This window comes from Ochotona curzoniae, unplaced genomic scaffold (genome assembly GCF_017591425.1).
Source record: "Ochotona curzoniae isolate NIBS_2020 unplaced genomic scaffold, NIBS_Ocur_1.0 contig_3432, whole genome shotgun sequence".
Taxonomy (NCBI): Eukaryota; Metazoa; Chordata; class Mammalia; order Lagomorpha; family Ochotonidae; genus Ochotona; species Ochotona curzoniae.
This window is the reverse complement of record NW_024465859.1, coordinates 10103880-10119225: the sequence shown is the minus strand read 5'-3', so window position 1 is coordinate 10119225 and position 15346 is coordinate 10103880.

Genomic DNA, 15346 nt, shown 5'->3' with positions numbered 1-15346 from the left:
TGGAGATGGAGACTTTTTAACTGAAAAAGCAGGGTGTTAATTTGGTAGACTTGGTGTCCTCTTAAGAGGAAGAAAGAATTTCTCGGGATACTTCCCACAAGGAGCAGTCATGGGAGCATGTGAGGACCTAGCCTGAAGGTGGACATCTGTAAGTCAGAAGAGCTCCCTCATCCTGGTTGCAAGTGTCCATACTCCAGAAATGTGAGAAAATGTGTTTCTGATGTTGATTCTCCCTAACCTGTTTGCTGCTTCAGCTCCAGCTGACTAAGACACCTGGTATTGACACTGCATGATTGCCAGTGGCTCTGGTCCTACTCTCACATCATGTGTGGACGACGCTGAAGATACCAGTTGTAAAAGCAATAATAAAGGATAACCGATAAAGCAAAGTCCTTGATCAATAGAGTATTGGAAATTAGATGAAATTAGAGGCTCTTGTTGAAAAACTGACATCAAGAAAGTCAGGATAAACTTCAGAGGATTGGTGGATCCTCTGGAGAAAGCCATGACCTCCCCATGATCCTTGGACCCTGGCTTGTTCTAGGAAAAAGCAGCTGAGTTGAGACCAGGAGCTTTGGCGAAAAATTGGAGTGGGGTGGATGATAAACAGGAAGCGAGGCAGAAAAGAGACAATTGAGATGAAGGAAGTTGTTGGGCCCAAGTGTTCTGACTCAGCGCTTCCGTGGAGTGCTGGGGGGGAGTAGGGGCATGAATGGGAAGGGTTGAAAAGGTTAAGATCTTCTCTAATTAGAAAAAGGTCAGGATGAAAACAGGAATGAGTAAAAGAATCCAGTGTCTTAAGGACAGCCAGTTAAGGTAGGATTACTTGACTGCTGGAAACCCCATCAGCCTGATGGGTGATTTTCTTCCTGTTAGTGAGGTGCTTTCCCCAACTGCAGCTGTGGTGGGTGGTGGGGTCAGGGGGAGGGCATGCATGGGAAGTTTGGAGTCAGCTAGGGAAAGTTCAGGGGTAGATGTATTGGCTTTAAGCTTGGGTTTACCTAAAGTGGAGGCCTACCTGCAAATATTGCATAATGAAGGAAAGGAGAGAGGGAGAGACAAAGGGACAGGGAGACCAGAGAGAAAAGAAGGAAGGAAGGAAGAAGGGAAGAAAACAAGGAAAAGAGGGAAGGAGGGAAAAATTCTTTTAGCCTTTGAGGTGTTAGATACCCTTGAATGCCCTGAGGCATTGAATTTCTTCATCTGAATGGATGAAAGTTAACAACCTCTTAGTAGGAAATTAGAAAAAGTGTTCTTTTGTTTGTCCTAGGATTGTAACTAAGCCTGTAGGCAGGAAGTTATTAGGAGCTCTGGGTCCAGTTCTTGGCTGGGGGTGGGGTGCAAGAAAGGCCAAGGGCTTCCCCAAGCCTTTGTCTTCTGTGCAAGGCTCGCTAAGGTTTCCCTGGCTGAAATGGTGGACTGAAAAGGCAGCTTCCTCTAGCCTAGGCTTGTGGCATGAAGCTGCCTCCATCCCTGGAGCTGCTCTTAGCTTGCTGTTGGGATTAGACAATTGTTATTCTCTAACTTGCCCACCTTAGTGACTAATGGAAGGGGGGTCTCCTGCACAGAAAGCTGCCAGCTAAGCTAACGATCACGTTACCAACAACAGGCATGCGAAACACAATCAGAATTGTGACTGACATGCCGGAGGACAACAGCAAAACGTTGCTTTCTGCAGGAAAGGTCTTTTTCTCCACTTTTGGAAAATTAAACAGATGACGCACACGTCTTTTGGAGTAACTATCAAACACTGGTGAACAATGAAAATTGGCTCAGTTGTCAGGATTTGGAGAGTGGAGATATGACCTGCTTGGTTCCAGCAAGCTACCTTGGTGGAGAGGGGACGCAGCAGAACACACCACTATTGATCCAGTACCATAGAATGATGGTTCTCCAGATAACCAATAGTGAAAACATTAAAGATACTTGTGATAACCTCCCAGCTGTTCTCCAACGTGATGGAAGACGTGAATGAGCTTTTAAACTGACTTGAGCTTTGCCCTGTGCGCTGCCTCGAGAGAAAACTTGAAAACAAAGAGATAGAAATGGATCTACTTGACTGCATGACATCTGATGCTACTATGGAAAATGAAAATCAAAGTGATGATTCTTCATCTGGTAACAGTGTACTTAAAACACGGTGTGTCCCTCCTTCACCTAAATTGAGGCCAAGAAATCCCAACAGAAAAGTACATTCATCTACAATTGTAGAGTCAACTGATTCATCCAGTGACCCACCTCCAGAGCCAATAGAGGCACCATTGATGTTAAAAGCACTCATTGAAAAATTTAAGAGGGCCGGGCACGGCGTGGCCTAGCAGCTAAAGTCCTTGCCTTGAACGCACCAGGATCCCATATGGGCGCCAGTTCTAATCCCAGCAGCGCCACTTCCCATCCAACTCCCTGCTTGTGGACTGGGAAAGCAATCGAGGACAGCCCAAAGCGTTGGGACCCTGCACTCGCGTGGGAGACCTGGAAGAGGTTCCTGGTTCCCGGCTTCAGATCGGCACAGCACCGGCCGTTGCAGTCACTTGGGGAGTGAATAATCAGATGGAAGACCTTCCTCTCTGTCACTCCTCCTCTCCGTATATCTGACTTTGTAATCAACATAAATAAATCTTTAAGAAAAATTAAGAAAAAGAAATGTAAAAGGAGAAAAAAGAAATGCAAGGCAACGGGCAGACCAAAAGGAAGACCCAACGAATGGAAAAACACTAGAACACAAGTAGGCAAAGGAGCTAGATTCTCATTTTTAAAATCAGAGATTGGAAGTCAACCCTCACCCTGGAGGAAAATATTCACCTTTGAGCAATTGGTTGCAAAAGGATTTTAAATTACATTGAAAAGTTCAAGTTTGAACACCATCTTAAAGAATCTCTGAAACAAACGAATGTTGGTGAAGATTTAGAAAAAGAAGATCTTGATAGTTGTATTGGATGCTGATGGATCTATTTCTCCCACTGAAGAATCAGTATCAGAGGATAATGCAGCAGCATGCCCTGACCAAGAGGCATGTGGTACCAAATTGGTGGACAGTAGTTGTTTCATGGTAAATTCCGAATTCCCAAAGCAGAGAAAGGTGAATTTGGAACTGGAGGACAGTGTGAAAGAAGCTATTTTGTCTCAAAAGAGAGCCTCAGAAGTCAAAACTACTGGACATAAGGCAGAGCCTCCTGGAAGGAGACGGAAGGAGGACTGTTGAAGGTAACACACACACACACACACACACACACACACAGAATACCTGAGCCTTCATAAAAATGATGATTGTGGATACAGATGCCAGTTTAATGGTGAAGAAATCCTCAAACCCAGAAATCATCTGAGGAAGAACTGTGAAAAGGACTTGTTAAACCTTCAATTGGAGAAAAACTGAGAGATGTCATCACATCCATAAAAGATCCTGCTCTTTTTGTCAGTAAAAATAATAGTAATAATAATAATAAACAACTAACCTGAGATGCTATTGAATTACATGCAACCAAATATACAGTATAGCATTTTTGAAGAGTGCGTTTTTGACTGTGGTTCGCTCCTAGGCCAGACACTGGCTGGCTCATGGCTTCTTCTCTAAGGTGACCACAGCTGGGACAGCTAAGGCAAGCCGGATCCAGGGTAGGTGAGTAATCCTCCAGGAGGCTAGCTCAGGGCTTTTCTCGTGGCTAGCAGGTGGAGCAAGGACCAATCAGAAGTATGCAGGCACTTTTACAAGCCTCTGCTTGTGTCACATTTGCTTACAACCAACACAAACCATGTATGGAATGCACAGAGTAGATTTACAGGATGAAAGATTTCAGGGCTGTCATTTTGGTGTGGTATTTTAAGCCACCAAATGTGATAAGTAAATAAAATAAACATTCCTAAATCTGGAATTAGTAGGTCAAAGATATTTTTGAAGACTCTGAAGGTAGATGACCAAATTGCTCAAATTGCCTCCGTGTTCTCATTATTAGTAAAATGACAACAAGATTTCTCTGTCTTCATGACATATAGCAACCAATGGGCACTGTGAGACTTGAAGCTTACATGGTATGACATTCTCCAAAGCTTCAAAGATACAAATGGGGGGGGGGCGGAATGGGAAGGTGTTATCTTGAAGTCCCAGGAGAGTCAGCTAGTGTGGTTCTTAGGCAATGTGTGCCCCATCTCCTCTTAAGCATGGGGGGGGGGGGGGGGACTTTAGGGCAGTGTCAAGGGTCAGAGAAGCGGATCTTATATTCTGGTTTTCATGGAAACACTTTATGCTGATGTTCTGACTTGTTAAAAGTGACCCCTGGGCCTAGTGGCTAAAGTGTTCACCTTGCATGCACTGGGATCCCATAAGTTCGTGTCCCAGCAGTCCCGCTTCCCATCCAGCTCCCTGCTTGTGGCCTGGGAAAGAAATCGGGGATGGTCCAAAGCCTTACAACCCTGCAACCATGTGGGAGACTCAGAAGAAACTCCTGGCTCCTGGCTTCAAATCAGCTCAGCTCTGGTTGCTGTGGCCACCTGGGGAGTGAATCAGTGGATATAAGACCTTCCTCTCTGTCTCTCCTTTTCTCTGTATATCTGGCTGTCTAGTAAAAAATAAATAATTTTTTAAAAAGATGACCCCTTTCAGTCCTGAAAATTTTTTTGTGGGGGAGGGCGCAGAACTAGGCTATATGCTTTCCCCATTATTGGCACCCTAGTTTTGATACCAAATATCTTCACTCATGCAGCTCATGGTCCTTCTAATTTAGTTTTGCACATTTATGAGGTTCCAGATAGCATGCTAGAACATTGAAGAGATAGCAGGGAGCAAAATCAGACAGTTACTACCCTACAATGCTTCCCGTCTCACAGGAGAGAGCCGCCAGTGGAATAATAACACACAAATCATTGCAAAGTTTCATTAGCGTTGGATGCTATGAAGTTCCTGGTACTAAGGGATTTATAGAGTATGGCTCTCTGATCTTCTCACAAAGGCCCAGAAAGAATTTAAGAACGTGCGCTTCAGTTGAGAGAGGAAGGATGAGCTGGGGTTACCAAGGCACAGTCCTTTCTGAAACAGAGGAAAGCATGTGCAAAACTATGATGGGTGGAAGCAGGTGCAGAGAAATGGGAAAGCAAGACTCTTGTAGCTGCAGTGGCGCGAGCCAGGGGGACATGGAGTGAGATGGGAATGGAGAGACACCAGGTACCAGACAATGGGATGCCTTCCCAGAACTCCTTCCAACTTTGTTTCTTTTTAGAATCTTCAATTTGTTCATGAATGCATGTGCCGCTTACAATAACCTTCCGCTTCAGGGCTCTGCCAGTTCAAGGCAGTAGCTTTTCTTCCAGTGACTGGTTTCCTTATTAGTATGTGTCCCAGTGCTAGCAAATAGGAAATGAGGGAGTTTCCTAACGGGTTACCTAGCAAGTTTCCCTACTCCTAAACGTGAGTCATGAGAAAAGATGGTCTCTAATTGTCCTCTGAATGTTGTCAAAGCTGAATGTGAACTTAGAACTGCAATCACTGTCATCTTCTGTAAAGATGAAGCCAGCACCAATGACAGAGCAGATTCGGTGAGAATTTTTCCTTGTGGAATCCACCTGTCACAAGAGTTTTAGGACTTCCTGTTAAGTGCAATACAAAAGCTTTCCATTATTCAGAGAAAATGAGTGTGACTTTCTGTTACATGCAGATGTTACATGTTACAGGTCTCAGTAGAGAATAGGCCACGCTGCCTACTCATGCTGTGCACTATGTTAAGCTAGCCTAGATGTTTCACTTATTGTGCAATCAATTGGAAGAAAGTTTTTAAGCAGTCAACATCATCCACTCACAAAAGATTGGCCTACTTGCAGTGTGGAGAGCAGATTCCACAGGGTACAAGGGTGGGTGCGGGGAGAACACAGAGTGTCTGCCTTGGGTCCCACACTTGAGGTTGAGGACTATAGAGGGAACATGACTAGGTGAAGATCACTGCTGTTTGGTGCTGTCTTTGAGAGCATGCCACGGGGCCAACAAGGAATGCTGGTACAGAGCAGCCTTCTCCTAAGAATCAGTATCGTGGATGAATTCTGCACTGCCTTGGACTTTCCTCGGTCCCAGCCCTTCTAGGAATTGCCCTAGAGGACGACCCCTGGTAGAAGGTGTTGATAATGAAAGAGGGAAGAGTTGGCAGAAATATTCTCAAAGTAGTGAGTAATACAATGAATAGATGCAACATGTAAAGGCTATATTAAGCATAGATTTTCAAGTTTCTGTGCAAGCGGAAGAAATGGTGGTATCATTAGATGTTATTAAGAATGCTGAAAAAGAACTCAATGGGGGATAGTGTTGATTCAGATTTTAGTTGGACGATCCTTTGGCACATACAAAGGGAGATTTTGAGAAAGTAAAGTAGGATGTTCAGAGCAGAGGACAGGCTTGGGATAGAGTTTTTAACTTTTGTTTTTTTAAGATTTATTTATTTTTATTGCAAAATCAGATATACAGAGAGGAGGAGTGACAGAGAGGAAGATCTTCCGTCTGATGATTCACTCTCCAAGTGGCCGCAACGGCCGGCGCTGTGCCAATCCAAAGCCAGGAGCCAGGAACCTTTTCCAGGTCTCTCACGCGGGTGCAGGGTTCCAAGGCTTTGGGCTGTCCTCGATTGCTTTCCCAGTCCACAAGCAGGGAGCTGGATGGGAAATGGAGCTGCAAGGATTAGAACTGGCGCCCATATGGGATCCTGGCATGTTCAAGGCGAGGACTTTAGCGGCTAGGCCATGCCGCCTGGCCCAGTTTTTAACATTTTAATCATATGCATCTGGGGAATTAATTGAAATTGTAGGCCTGAATCACAAGGCTTGTGAGAGAAGACCACGGTCCATGGCTGGAGGTCTGAGTAGAGGATGAGAAGGTCCGCAGAGATCACTAAGACAGGGAAAGGGGAGCAGAAAGGTGGCACGCTGTGGGCACAGGCAACACAGTGCTTCAAAAGGGAGGTCATTCACAAAGACACTGACAATTTGACCAAAACCAGAGGAGTGCAATAACTGGTCTCCAAATATAATTGCCAACCCTACCAATAGTTCCGTGGTGCCTCCTAAAATCCACACCTTGTGTACACACTGAGTGGGAGCTGGCCCTGGTCAACCAATGGACTGAAGCAGAGGGGCACTCTGTGACTTTCCTTCTTTTCATTCTCTTTTCCTCTTTCTTCATTTTAATATTTATTTCAAGATTTGTTTATTTATTTATTATTTTAATGATAGGGTTAGAGAGAGAGAAGAAGAGGCAGAGAGAGAGAGAGAGGTCTTTCATTTACTGACTTGGACTTCAGATGGCCACAATAGCCAGAGCTGAGCCAACCTGAAGCCAGGTACCTGGCTTTACCCATGTGGGTACAAGGGAATCAAGAACTTGGGCCATCCTCTGTTGTGTTACCTAGGCCGTTAGCATGGAGCTGGATCAGAAGCAGAGTAGGGGCTGGCACCGTGGTATATCAGGTTAAGTCATAGCCTTCGATGCTGATACCCCATCTTGGTACCTGCTCCACTTCCAAGTCTGGTCCCTGCAAATGGCTCAGGAAAACTAATGGAAAATGGCCAAGCTATCTGAACCCCTGCAACCTACTTGATAGACCCAGCAAAAGCTCCTGACTTTTACCTGGCCAAGTACTGCAGTCATCTGGTGAGATCTCTCTTTCTCTCTCTCTCTCTCTGTAACTCTGATTTTCAAAATAAATAAGTATTTCCAAAAAAAGCAAGGAAACTATTATAGGATAAAAATGACAGTAATTAAATGCAATGTGAAGACTTGGGATTCTGACAATAACAGTCCAACTATAAAAAGACATCCTTGAGACAACCAGAAAAATGAAATATGGAGTTCAAACTAAATGACACTAAGAAATTACTGTTAATGAGTTTTGTTGTCATAGCATCATGGATGTTATATTTTTAAAATATGTCCTTATATGGTAGAGATCTATGAGATTCTCTTTAAAGTGTAATGGGAAAATGCTGATGATGGTTGAAACTGGTGATAGGTAAGTGGGAGTTTGTTCCATGAGTATTTATCTTCTGAATTTATTTGAAAATTTACGTAATGAAAGTCTTCAGAACTGTATCAAAATGCATTCTTTGTTTTATTAAGGATTTATAGATAGCACTCAGTTTAACATCCAAGTGTATGTGGTAGCTGAATACAGACTGCATCCTCACTGATGTGGTGACTTTCCTCCTACGATATTGCACTTGCTACTGTAATGATACCCTGCAAAGGGGAAAAGAGAGTGTTAGAAGGTGGTGTTCAGTTTAGAGGCAGTGACTGAATGCATAGCCAGAGGAGGCTGGTAACTGTGTAAGGCTCTAAGAAGGAGGTTACGAGTGAGATCCAGCATCAAGCTGGGACCCGTGTAGACAGGTGTGTTTGTGCTGATGAATTTGCCTCCTGCTTTAATAATGAAATGCCTGGACCTAGTAACCTATAGAGAAAAGGGGTTGATGGAACCCACAGCTTTGGAGCCAAGGGAGCAAGGAAGTGCCATTAGTGCTGTTCTTGTGAAGACAGCTGGAAAACACAGAGCAGGTTTCCACAAGAACTGTATTGATCCTTTCAAAGAACATGCCTCCACTGACCCAGGAACTTCTCTTGGGGTCCACCTCTTGGTGTTGACATGCTGAGACCACACCTGCACACATAAAACATTGGGAAATATTCTTCAACCATAGCCAAGCCATTATAGTTGATATTTAGGGAAAGGGTAGAAATTTGGCAGCACTAAACCATTGAGGGGTTATGAATGAGTTGCAGTGCTAGGTTGATGGATTGGTAATCAGGAGATTGTAGTTTGAAGAGATTTCACCAAGTTACTGGGTAGATGGGGAGTGAGTCTACTGAGGAAATGTGGTAGAAGTGAGTGGAAATCAAGATTACTAGCAAAAGTGTTGTTGAAGCAATATGGAACAGGAACCTCAAGCTGGAGAAGTTAAGAACCACAGAAGGACAAGGACAATGGGCTGGGAGGAAAAAGAAGCCTTGCAAACCGGGGGTGAACTGAAAAATGGGCCTATCTCTATAGAGATTTGGGTGAAGTTAGTGAGACGACCAGGCATCTACCTGTCTGACAAAGAGCTCAGGTGATTCTGATGCAGGTGCAGATGACCCTGCTGTCATGTTGTGAAAGGTGTAGCCTAGTACTTAGGAAGGGAGTGAGGGAGGATGGGGACTGAAGGCCTGTCTGTTTGAATGGGATTGCAATACATAACACGAATACTTTTGCTGTTTCTGGTGTCCTTGTTGCTTCCCTGCCCTGAGAGATTGCAATCAGAGGATGCAGTTTGTCCTGTGGGACTCCCAATCTCTGGGTCCTAAGTGGAACTCCACCCCAAAGGTAGGAGGACTTCTCATTCAAGGACTGTTGTTACCAGTGTGTGTAGGGGTGTGTGTGTGTGTGTGTGTGTGTGTGTGTGTGTGTGTGTGTGTGTGTGTGGGTGGGTGTTGTTTGTTGTTTGTTTTGCGATTTTGGATTCTGGAAATAAAAATGAGCTCTCAAAATGAACCAACCACCCAATCAACACTGTTGCATTTGGCACATTTGGGCTAATTGTTTTCTTTTCATTTAGACTTATTTCCCACTGAGTGTGAGGTAGCACTTTCAAGTAAATCTTTGGTAATTCCCAGGCAAAAAGCAATTGCCTTCATTTCCCAGCGGGACATACTAAAGTGGGTTCATTTGCAGGGAGAACAGGAATAGCAGTTTTTATAGCTTAAGGCCTGGAAGAAAACTGTGTATTTTTTCCCTGACAATCATAATCTACTCATGCTTTAAAAATGTGTTTCAAAATCAAAAGGACTCTGAGCTTCTAGGACATGCTAGAAGGATCTGTTAAGACATAGCGTGTTTGTCGGTTTATCTGTAATTTGATAAATGTACTCCTTATCTCTTCTCTCTTGCAACTTGCACAAACGCTGATCCTGTGAGATGTCCGGATGTAATAGGTTAAGCCTAGCTTGAATTAGCAGAAATAGCAGAAGTCCACAGAGACTTGCCTTTAAAAAAACTTTTTTTTCCTGGTCTCCACTGTGACTCTCTGATATGAATTTGCAGTGGCAGAAAAACAGGAAAGACAGGCGGCTTGTGTGCTCCAGGAGGGGAGCATAGCCTGGGAAAGGCTCTGGGGCCAATGGCCACGTGGCCACTGTCCAGACAGAGCAAAGTGAGGCCAGCTTGCTGCAGTGGGGTTGGGGGATCGGGAGGTGGTGCTCGATTAAGGAGGTTAAGCAGAGGGGTCTTGAGTGGTGCCAGGGGAAATCCCAAGCCACTTAAGTATGACAGGCAAGTTCTAAGATTTACCAGGCAGGGAGGTGCAGGATGAGCTGGAGCTGGGGTTGGGGAGTGTGGCGGGGAGACGTTAACAGAGGGATAGAGAATGAAGCTGGACAAGCAAACACCCACTGTGCCCCTTGCTGCTGCAGCACCTGCAACCTATTCCTTTAGGAGGAGGAGTCAGCCTCTGGCTTTCTGTCCCTCTGACCTAGAGCCCTGCTTTCCTTCTTAGTGTCTTCCCTCCTTTACTTCTCAATCTAGCAAGTTTTCTACCCTCCTGGACTCTGCCTTCCTTCCCAGGGCTCTTGTCTTGTCATTAGGAATCTTATAAGCCTCATATAAATGCTCTAGTTCTGCCCCTGGGTCACATTCTTTTTCCTCCTGCCTGTGATGAAAATGCCCTCTAGTCTGCTCCTCCTCTTTGAAATCATTCTTTGCTTCCAGATCCCTTCATTCCCAAAGCTCTTACTGCTATTGAGATCTCTTCTAGTTGTTTTGAATAAACCAAGAAGGAAAGGAAAGGGAAGAAAAGGGGAATGGAGTGAAGGGGAGGGAAGAATAACTTTCCACCTGCTGCTTTCTGCTCGAAATGCCTGCAATAGCTGGGGCTGGGCTGGGCCAGGTTGAAGCTTGGACTTGGGAATTGTACCTGGGATTTTTCATATGGATGGCAGGGACCCAAGCCCTTGAGCCATCAACTGCTGCCTCCCAAGGTGTGTATTCACAGGAAGCCAAAAACCAGGAGCAGCACTGGTAACTGAGTCCAATGACTCCAACGTAAGCCACAGGCTTAACCCCTAGGTCCAACTCAGGCTTCTCCCCCCGGGTGCTTCTGAAGTGCTGTGGGGGTTGCTCCCTAGAGTTGATCATATCGTCGCTACTGGCTGCATTCCCTCCATGGCATGGGAGTATACCAGGACAGGTGTTATACCCCAGGGAGGGGTTCTTCCTCACCCAGCCCCTCCTGATACATAAAGGTGACTTGGATAGATCATCAAATGAAATGATGATTTTAGAGGCACAAGAGTGGTGTTGAAGGAGAGATATCAAATTCATTTTACAGATTAAAAAACTGAGGCTCTGAGAGTGATTTAATTGTTTGTATGCAGCTTCCAGATTCCTTCCAGAATCTTCTGCCAACTTTTTCTGTTCTTTAGAGCCATTAATAGCAGTCTTTGAGGAAAAAGTCTATAAGATGGCTTTAATTCTGGCAAGTGCTTCAGGAAGCTTCTGGCAGGGCCACTGAGGGCATGAACGTGACAGTGGGATAACTAATAGTTCAAAGCCTTCAAGGGATTTCAAGGGCTGCCTCTGTGGTCTTGCAGAGTGAGCCATGCCCCGAGATGCCAGCATCCTATATGAGCTCCAGTTTGAATCCTGGCTGCTCCACTTCCGATCTAGCTCCCTGCTAATGCATCTGGAAAGCAGAGGGATATGGCTTTAGTGTTTGGGCCTAATGTGGGAGATGTGAATGGAGTCTCTGCCTAGCTAATCGCAGCCATCAGGGGAGTGAATCAATGGATGGAAGATTCCTTGTCTCTCTTCCTCTATTTCTCCTTGTTTCTCTGTAACTCTGCATTTCAAATAAATGAGTACGTCTTTAAATAAAAAAGGGCTTTCACAGTGGGAGTATAATTCTCTTTGGCTATGCAGGATGGGTAGGAGTTCAAAGGGGCCGTTTTCAGACATAATTTGAACATTTGTTTCAGTGAGGCGATGGTTCTAAGCACAAGCTGTCCCTGTTGCTGAAAGCAGAAGGATCTGCCTGCATGTGTTTGCTGCTGGTTTTTCCCATCCCTTCAATGAATGCCTGCCATTTTTTCTTTTTGATGGACTGGAAGAGCCACATTTCAGAATGATGTATATTGTTCATTTAACTCCAGCATTTACTTTTCTCCTAAACCAGTGCTCTGTTCATGATTGATCGGGCTTCCCCCCCATTTAGCACCCACGTGAAACGTCGCGAGAGGCTGGGTCTGCGGCGTGGATAACGTTTTTGTAGCAATCTGTTCAGACCTCCCCAGGCAATGCCGAGTGGCACGGAAGCCCTTAATGAGATGCTGGCGGATATTAGGGCTTTATGGACTGGAAAACAGTACAAATCAGTGCACTTTGCTTACTGTTTATCTGTTTAGAACATTTTTATTTTCCAAACCTAGCAATGTTCATCTTTTTCATCCAGCATTTGGGTTTGGTTCTTCACATATTGATTTTCCTGTTGGCTGGCGGGCCTGGATGAAGTCACAGCACTCAGGTGTGCGTGGCATACACACTTCTCAGACACAAAACATAAAACAGCTTTCTGTCCTCCCTGTCTGCATGGCACAGACCTCATGTGTCACTGAGACAGCAGCTTCCTAGGTAATTACATAGGGATAGTGAGATAACCATAGCAACGTGGCAGGTTCTGAGATGTACTGTAAGGCAGCGTGCTGCCGCCTGGGGACACTGATGCTCACATGGTACCTGCTGAGGTCCGTGCTGTTCTGCAGTGACTTTTCCTTTGCTTGAGCGGGTAGCTTTCTACCACACAATGCTTCGTGTCAACTAGTGATACAGCTAAAGTTTTAAGCTTCTTGGGCCAGTAAAGTGACCCACACAAGGGAGAACAGACATTGATTTGTTACCTGTGTATTTTGTTGAATGAAAACATTTAGCCACAGAGATAAAACACACAAGCACATCTACTGTCGTCATTTGCTGGAAGAAAGGTTATTTGGACATGCCTGCAGGTGGAGAATGAAGAGAAGCCCCCAAGCACAGCACATTTGTCTTTAAGAAAAATGCCTGAGATCAGCAACACTAGGTCTGGCTGGACCATTATACACCCAGGCCTGAATCCAGTCCCTCCTCTGCTTGCCAAACTGTGTGCCAACAGGGCTGTGTCTGCCCAGAAAGCAAACTTTCTGTAATCGGTGCAGAACACTTCTGGAGCTGGCAGTGGCCCTGTACTGCATTGTCCTACTTTAAAAAATGTCATTGAAACTGTGCTTTGACCCATGCCTGGCACTTAGTAGGTACTCAGTAAATGCATGTTTAAGGGAGGGTGAATAGCTGGCAAGGGCTCCACGAGCCAGTCCTGGTCTGCAGGTTGACACTAGGGAGCTTCCGGAATAGTCGGCAGCGCTGCTATGGAATTACAACTCACAAAATTGAGGTCTGATTGAGGGAGGAAAAGCCCCTCCTGCTTCTATGGTATTAGAGAGGAACTTCAGGAAACAGCCACATTAAACATTTGCCATGTGCCAGCAAGGCACTAAGTACACTGTTCTCTTACCTCCCATGACATTGCACAGCTTAGTAACATAACCTTTTTTTTTTAAAAGATTTATTTATTTTTATTACAAAATCAGAAATACAGAGAGGGGAGAGACAGAGAGGAAGATCTTCCATCAGAGGACTCACTCCCCAAGTGAGCACAACAGCCGGTGCTGTGCCAATCCGAAGCCAGGAGCCAGGAACTTTCCAGGTCTCCTATGCGGGTGCAGGGTCCCAAGTCTTTGCGCCGTCCTCAACTGCTTTCCCAGACCACAAGCAGGGAGCTGGATTAGAAGTGGAGCTGCTGGGATTAGAACTGGCACCCATATGGGATCCTGGGGCGTTCAAAGTGAGGACTTTAGCCGCTAGGCCACGCAGGTGGGCCCAGTAACAGAACCTTTGATGAATTGAATCACTTGAGTGATTCATCTCCTGGTGGCAAACTGAGTTTTAAATTTGTTTTTAATTTGGCAGGCAGAGACACAGAGATGGACGGAGTTCCCAGCCACTGGTTTCCTACTCAAAGGTCCCTGGCGGCCTGCGTTGGACTGAACCAAAGCTGGAAGCCAGAAACTCAATCCATGCTTCCCACATGTGTGCTAGGAGCCCAACTACTTCAGTCATTACCACTGCCCCCCAGGGTCTTCACTGGTAGATATTTAGAGTCAGGAGCCAGAGCCAAGAATCAAACTTAGGTTTGGTGTAGCCCTGTCACTGACTGAGTATCTTGACATCCCATTTTAAAAAAAGATTTATTTTTGTTTTTACTGGAAAGTCAGGTACACAGAGAGGAAGATTGTTCATCCGTTGATTCACTCCCCAAGTGGCCACAATGGCTAGAGCTGTGCCAATCCGAAGCCAGGAGCCCAGAGCTTTTTCCAGGACTCCTACATGGGTGCAGGGTCCCAAGGCTTTGGGCCGTCCTCGACTGCTTTCCCAGGCCACAAGCAGGGAGCTGGATGGGAAGCAGGGCTGTCTGGATTAGAACCGGCACCTATATGATATCCAGCGTGTACAACGCAAGGACTTTAGCCTGCTAGGCTACTACACTGGGCCCATAACACTCACTTTAATAGAGTTCTTACAAAAACTTACTAGGTCTGTACAAATAAGATGTTTAGACCAGTAATTGGCTTATAATAAATATAGCTATTACTATGATAATAGTATTATTACTATTATTACTGCTGCACTTGATGACATAGGTGATTTGTTTTACTATTGGTTATATCACTGAAGTCATCAATATCAAGCCATCATGGAATGCAACTAGTAACCAGTAATAGGTAACAAACCAGAGAAAATCTATCTCATCACCTATTAAGAGATACCCAAAGAAGCAAAACAAAGAACTAGAATCTAGTGCCGTCACTGGCTGGGGGTGGGGTGGCAACTCGGCACCATTCTCACACGCCAGATTGCTGGCCAGGGCAGTGGGTGACCCAGGTTGGCCTGAGGATGTGAGCTTGGGTGGGTGAGGGTTAGGGATGTAGCACCAGTGGGCATGTGGGGATCTGGGAGCTCTACTCTAGGTAGGTGAGGTGAACCTGGGGATTTCCCCATGTGTTTGGTTCTGGGCGAGGTGAGGAGAGGGGAGGGGAGAGCCCCAGGTCAGCACACTGCCCCGGTGTGCTGGTGGACCAAGTCTGGAGAACTTCAATGGTCATGGATCTTCAGTGTGTGGATGGGAAAGGCACGAGGCCAGCACATGTTCCAAGAGCTGGAGACTCTGATGGGCGGGCAGAGCTCTGGATCAGCACCACCCACTGGGCTTCTGAAGGCTGGGCTGAAGATCCCATGCACCCCTGTGCACAAGGATTGTG